Consider the following 7,076-nt stretch of genomic DNA (forward strand, 5'->3'; position numbering starts at 1 on the left):
TAGTATTTAAAATACTTGGGTTAGTGGGTCTACATGTGGGTTTATTTTCTATTGGCTTATTTCCTCTAAAAAATTTGGTGTTTCCATCTCTCTGCCACTGTAAATAGTTTCTGGGGTTCTTATTTGGATTAAAGGGTGGTAGTCTAAATGGTCTAGATGGTCTAGGCCAAGAAGACCTTGTGGGTTTTATTGTGTTAGGTCTATTTACATTAGGTGTGGGCATGTTTTGTCTGTTACAGTAGTGTGAAAACTATAGCTTTTATCTTCATGAATGTCCTTGCTGTTCTGACTTTCTAATAATCAGGGCAAGCTAAACATTTGCTATGTTAATACCATGCATGATTCTTTCCCTGGGTCTGGTTTTATCAATGCTGGTGATAAACTTTATATGATGCATGTTATGTGCGAAATGTCTGTGGCTCTAGGTATCTGATCATTCTTAAGAAATGACAGCACAATCTTAAAAAAAAAAAGAAAGATTACAGTTGCTAATTCAGTGATTACCAGTTGCCATTAAATGAATTGTAATACTATTATGTTTATTTTCTAGGAGAAAAATAACTAGCTTTTGTCATGACTTAGTTCCTCAGCTGTTCTTAGCAAGGCTACGAGGTCATCTGTATTTCTGGCACCTTCAATACTGTACGTAGTGCTATTCTATCCTGTGGAGGTGCAGCTGTTAGAATGACCTTTTAAATTAATTCTAATTCTGTTGGGCAGCCCCAGTGGCGCAGCAGTTTAGTGCCGCCTGCAGCCTGGGGCATGATCCTGGAGACCCTGGATCGAGTCCCATCCCACGTCGGGCTCTCTGCGTGGAGCCTGCTTCTCCCTCTGCCTGTGTCTCTGCCTCTTATTCTCTCTCTGTGTCTCTATGAATAAATAAATAAAATCTTTTAAAAAATTAAATAAATAAATAAATTAATTAATTAATTCTGTTGCTACTGTGTATAGTAGTGAGAGTGTCTGTCCCCTATCATAAATCGTAATTAATAATACTAATCTCATTGCATTAGTGGTTTCCCATGCCGTTTTTCATTGAGATGTTTTAAGGCATAATGTATTAGGTATAGGCTATATTAATCTCCAGGTTGCTGCTGTCCAAAGATCTTTGTATATTAACATATTTTTTTTCCAAATGCTCTAGGGTGTTCATTAAATTTAGTATCAGTGGTAATGAGTCTGAGTTTCATAATTTCTGCTCTTGTGAGGATCAGGTTATGTCCTTTTTTGGACTATAAATGTAATAGCCACTGGGTTTCTGTGTTGAAATCAGCTTGTTGGAATTCCATTCTAATTTTTATCATTTCTTGTCTAGTATAAGCTCTCTCATCAGTGATTCTGATTGGTTTCATATTATCATTTGTTGTAGTTTTGTCTGCTTTCATGGGTCTAGCTTCTAGTGAGTTAAAATTTACCAGGGTCAAAAGGGTTAAGTCATCATCATTTTTGAGGTGTGGATTGGTGCTATTAGGAACAAAAAGGTCTAGGTTTTTTCCTACTCTGGAGATTACATACTCATACTTTTCCTCCTAGTCTGTCAGTATCTTGGTTATTTAATATTTCTAATAAGAGTGATGGAATTTCTTCCTTATGTGCTTTTTTTTAAAGGAAAGCAATTATTTTATAAATCATAATAAATACATATTGTTCATGCTTATTAAAAGACAGATTGACAGATTATGATTCATTTATTTTATTTTATTTTATTTTTTGGACAGAGATTAGAATTTAAAATGTCCAGTAATATGCTGGGTTTTGTTGATGTTTTGGCTTTTTCATTGTTTTTGGGTTTTTTTTGGATACAGAATAATTATATTAGTTTCAGGCCTATAACCTAGTGATTCAACAATTATATACATTACTAAGTGCTCACCCATAGTAGTATAGTTACCCGCCATCTATTACTGTATAAAGTTATTATAATATTATTGCCTATATTCCCCAAGCTGTACCTTTAAACCTTGTGACTTATCTATTTTACAAGTAGAAACTTATACCTTTTAATCCTGCTCAAACATTTTGCTCAGCCTCTAAGCCCCCTTCTTATGTGCTCTTTTATTTTACTTTTAAAAATATTGTTTTATTTATATTTATATGTGAAAAAAACAACTGTACTATCATGTTTACATATATACTGATATTGGAAACAGAATTCAATAATGAATCACTTCTAAATTTTTTAAAAGACATACAAACATTAAAACGCTGATTGAGGGATGCCTGGGTGGCTCAGTGATTGAGCATCTGCCTTCAGCTCAGGGCATGATCCCGGGTTCTGGGGATTGAGTCTCACATCGGACTCCCTGCGAGGAGCCTACTTCTCTCTCTACCAGTATGTCTCTGCCTCTCTCTCTCTGTCTCTCATGAATAAATAAACAAAATCTTAAAAAAAAATAAAACACTGATTGATTATAGAAAATAGAATGGAGAAAAAAAAACATTAGCTATCATTTTCATTAAAGAGCAGCACTCCGAGAAGAATCAAATCAATTAGTAATATTCGTCCATATTGCAAAATAATATATACATGGAAAAGTTAGTGATTGTACTGATTTTATTACTTTTTTAAAAAAGATTTTATTTATTCATGAGAGACACACAGAGAGAGGCAGAGACACAGGCAGAGGGAGAAGCAGGCTCCATGCAGGAAGCCCAGTGTGAGACCCGATCCCGGGACTCCAGGATCACGCCCTGGGCCGAAGGCAGATGCTCAACCACTGAGCCACCCAAGCACCCCTGATTTTATTACTGTTTCTAAGCCGTTTTATCTTCCTCACACTCGATGCAAAGAAATAAAACGATTAAAAGAGAAATATGTCCTTGTTATTATTCACAATAAAAAAAATCTACTTCATTCCACAGGCCTGGACATATTGTATAATGTGGAACACATTGGCTCAAGTGGATCAAAGTACCATTTTGATTCTGACTCACCAAAAAAGAATTTCATGCATATTTGGTGACTGGACTAGATCCATGGGAGCTGTAATGTATTAAAGCATTTCTTTGGTATCCCCAGATCTCACACTAAATAAGAAAGACTCTACTCAAGAAAAGATAACAATCAGTCTGTCCATAAATTATATCCATAGGCTTCATTTATTTATTTGTTTGTTTATTTATAGCATGTGAGTGGAGAGAGGGGCAGAGAAAGAGGGAGAGGGAGAGAATCCTCAAACAGCCTTTGTGCTAAGCATGGAGCCTGACTCTGGGTTTGATCCCAGGACCCTGAGATCATGACTTGAGCCGAAATCAAGAGTCAGCGACTTAGCCAACTGAGCCACCCAGGCGCCCAGGCTCTTTCTTTAGTGTAAGATGGAAAAGGGGGCCCTTTCTTGAGTACATGGTACAAGTACTGTTGTGGTCTAAAGATTGCTAGATTCATACTGTGTCTGCTATAAGGAAAATAAGGTATACATCAAAACCACTGCCAGATTATGAAACTTCTACAATGTGTCTCAATTTTTCAAATAATTGAGCAAGTTCCTTTTCTAGGCTGATAGTCTGGTATTGGCATTGCTGCTGGCTATGAAACTCATCGCCAGAGATAAACGATTCAATTGAACCATCTGGTAGGTGTTATGGTAACAGATGATACTTAAAAGGATTTATTTTAATTTTTAATTTTTTAAAAAAGATTTTATCTGTTTATTCGAGAGAGAGCACGCACACACAAGCAAGGATAGTGGCAGGCAAAGGGAGTAGGAGAAGCAGGCTCCCTGTAAAGTAGGAAGCCTAATGTTGGACTCAATTTCAGGATCCTGGGATCATGACTTAATAAGCCAAGGGAAGACGCTTAGCTGACTGAGCCACCCAGGCACCCTAGTTTTTAATTTTTTTGATAGAGAGAGTGTGGGAGCAGGGGCGGGCAGAGGGAGAGAGAGAGAATCTTAAGCAGTCTGCACACTCAGCATAGAGCCTGATGTGGGGCTCGATCTCAGGACCCCTGAGATCATGACTGGAGTAGAAATCAAGACTCAGTCACTTAACTAAGTCATCCAGGTGCCCCGTTAACAGATGATACTTTTATTTTTTGAAAAGTCCAAGTTCACTCTCTTGGTCTATTGCAAGGGCAAAGTAGATAAGAAACTGAGTATCAAAGAATGCTTTGGAGCATTATCATTGGCTGCGTCAATAACAAGTATTCCATTTCTAACTGACACAGCGGTAATAGCATGGGGCCCTTCAACATGTAGTGATTTTTCAAAGGGTTTAATTTCAATTCCAGTATAGTTGACATACAGTGTTATATTAGTTTCAGATATACAATAGAGTGATTCAACAATCCCATACATCACCCAGTGCTCATCAGGACAAATGCACTCATTAATTCCCATCATCTATTTCACTCATCACACCTCCGACTTCCCCTCTAGTAACCATCAGTCTGTTCTCTGTAGCTGAGTCTCTTTCTTGGTTTGTCTTTCTCTTTTTTTTTCTTCCCTTATTTGTTTTGTTTCTTAAATGCTACATATGGTTGAAATTATATGATATACTTTTTTATAAAGATTTTATTTATTTATTTATTCATGAGAGACACAGAGAGACAGGCAGAGACATAGACAGAAGGAGAAGCAGGCTCCCTGCAGGGAGCCCGATGTGGGACTGGATCCTGGGACTGCAGGATCACACTGAGCCGAAGGCAGACAGACACTCAACCCCTGAGCTACCCAGCTTCCCAAAATTATATGATATTTGTATTCTTCTGGCTGACTTATTTACTTAGCATTATACTCTTTAGCTCCATCCTTATTGTTGTGAATGGCAAGATTTCATTCTTTTTTATGAATGAGTAATATTCCATTGTGTATATATACCACATTTTTATCCATTCATCTGTCAGTGAACACTTGAGCTACTTCCATAATTTGGCAATTGTAAATAATACTGCTATAAACACAGGGGTGCATGTATCCCTTTGGATTAGTGTTTTTTGTATTTTGGGGGTAAATACCCAGTAGTGCAACTGCTGGATCATAGGGGTAGTTAGTTCTATTTTAAATTTTTTGAGGAAGCTCCATACTGTTTTGCATAGCGGCTGCACCAGTTTGCATTCCCACCAACAGTGCAAGAGGCTTCCTACATCCTTGCCCAATGCCTGTTGTTTCTTGTTTTCGATTTTAGCCATTCTGAGAGGTATGAGGTGATACATCATTGTGGTTTTGATTTGCATTTCCCTGGTGATTAGTGATGTTGAGCATCTTTTCTTTTCTTTTTTTTTTAAATTTTATTTATCTATTCATGAGAGACAGAGAGAGAGAGAGAGAGAGGGAGAAGCAGGCCTCCCACAGGGGCCAATGTGAGACTTGAACCCGGAACTCTGGGATCATGCCCTGAGCCAAAGGTAGACGCCCAACTGCTGAGCCACCCAGTCGTCCCCCTTATTTTGTTTTGTTTTGTTGAGCGTCTTTTCATGTGTTTGTTGCTATCTCTATGTTTTCCTGGCAGAAATGTCTGTTCATGTCTTCTGCCCCTGTATATTAGATTTTTTTTTGGGAAAAAAAAAGATTATTTTTTGGGGGGTGTTGAGTTGTATAATTCCTTTTTTAAAAAAGATTTTATTTTTTATTTATTCATGAGAGATGCACAGAGAGGCAGACACATAGCCAGAGAGAGAAGCAGGCACCCTGTGGAGCCCGATGCAGGACTTGATCCCAGGACCCCAGGATCACCACCTGAGCCAAAGTCAGATGTTCAACCACTGAGCCACTCAGGTGCCCTGAGTTGTATAATTTCTTAATATATTTTAGATACTAACCCTTTATTGGATATATCATTTGCAAATATCTTCTCCCATTCCATAGGTTGCCTTTTAGTTTTGTTGGTTGTTTTCTTCATTGTGGAGAAAATTTTTATTTTAATGTAGTCCCAGTAGACTATTTTTGCTTTTATTTCCCTTGCCTTAGGGGATTATCTAGAAAAATAATACTTCAGCTGATGTCATTGAGATTACTGCTTATGTTATCTTGCAGGATTTTTGCGGTTTTAGGTCTCACATGTAGGTCTTTAAACCATTTTGAGTTCATTATTGTGTAAGAAAGTGGTCCAGTTTCTTTTTTTTTTTTTTTTGCCTGTACCTGACCAGTTTTTGCAACACTATTTATTGAAGAGATTGTCTTTTTCCCATTGGATATTCTTTTCCTGCTTTGTCCAAGGTTAATTGACCATAAAAGTGTGGGTTTATTTCTGGATCTTTTATTATGTTCCATTGATCTATGTGTCTGTTTTTGTGCCAGTACCATATTGTTTTGATTATTACAGCTTTGTAACATCTTGAAGTCTGGAATTGTGATACTTCCAGCTTTGCTTTGCTTGCTTGCTTGCTGTTTTTCCTTCTTTTCTTTATTCTTTCTTTTGAAGATCGAAGTTTATTGAAACTTGTCCTGGGCAGGACAACAAAGGAGAGACCATCTGCCAGGAGGCAGTGGTGGGCAGTTACAGTTAAGGGGGAGGAGTGAGGAGGTATGGGAATATATGGAATTTTCCTTTGTTGGTACCTATACCCAGTTGTAAGCACCCCATTGGGCAACTAGGGCCTATGGATTTTGAGGTGGGTCACCTAATGAGCCTGTGCATTTAGCCTGGTGGTCACTGTGGGCCCTTTTATCTTACTCAGGTTTTCATTGCTCAAACCAATTGCTTAAAAGCAGCCTCTGGATCCCTCCATTATAGATCAACAATGACAAATATTTGGTATTTTGGTGGAGGTCTCATCTTCAGTAGCTGCTTCATGCTGGACAGGGAGTGTGTGTGCTGTCCCTACCTAAACTTGTTGGTCCATCAGGGATTCTTTGAGGTTATAGACCAGAGCATGGTATTATATTAAAATTTTATTTATTGGGGCACCTGGGTGGCTCAGTGGTTGAGTGTCTGCCTTTGGTTCAGGTTGTGATCCTGGCATCCTGGAATTAAGTCTCTCATTGGGCTCCATGTGGGGAGCCTGCTTCTCCCTTTGCCTATGTCTCTGCCTCTCTCTCCCTCTTTGTGTCTCTCATGAATAAATAAATAAAATCTAAAATATAAAAAATTTAAAAATATAATTTTATTTATTTATTTTAGAGAACTGGAGTGTGAGC

At 37.9% G+C, this 7,076-nt stretch overlaps 1 pseudogene; it reads left to right on the forward strand.

Moving 5' to 3' along the window:
* Positions 1–265: 265 nt before the first annotated feature.
* LOC129518978 (small nucleolar RNA SNORA72) lies at positions 266–383 on the forward strand (annotated as a pseudogene).
* The last annotated feature ends 6,693 nt before the right edge of the window (positions 384–7,076 follow it).

This window comes from Nyctereutes procyonoides, unplaced genomic scaffold, assembly GCF_905146905.1.
Source record: "Nyctereutes procyonoides isolate TBG_1078 unplaced genomic scaffold, NYPRO_anot_genome, whole genome shotgun sequence".
Lineage (NCBI taxonomy): Eukaryota > Metazoa > Chordata > Mammalia > Carnivora > Canidae > Nyctereutes > Nyctereutes procyonoides.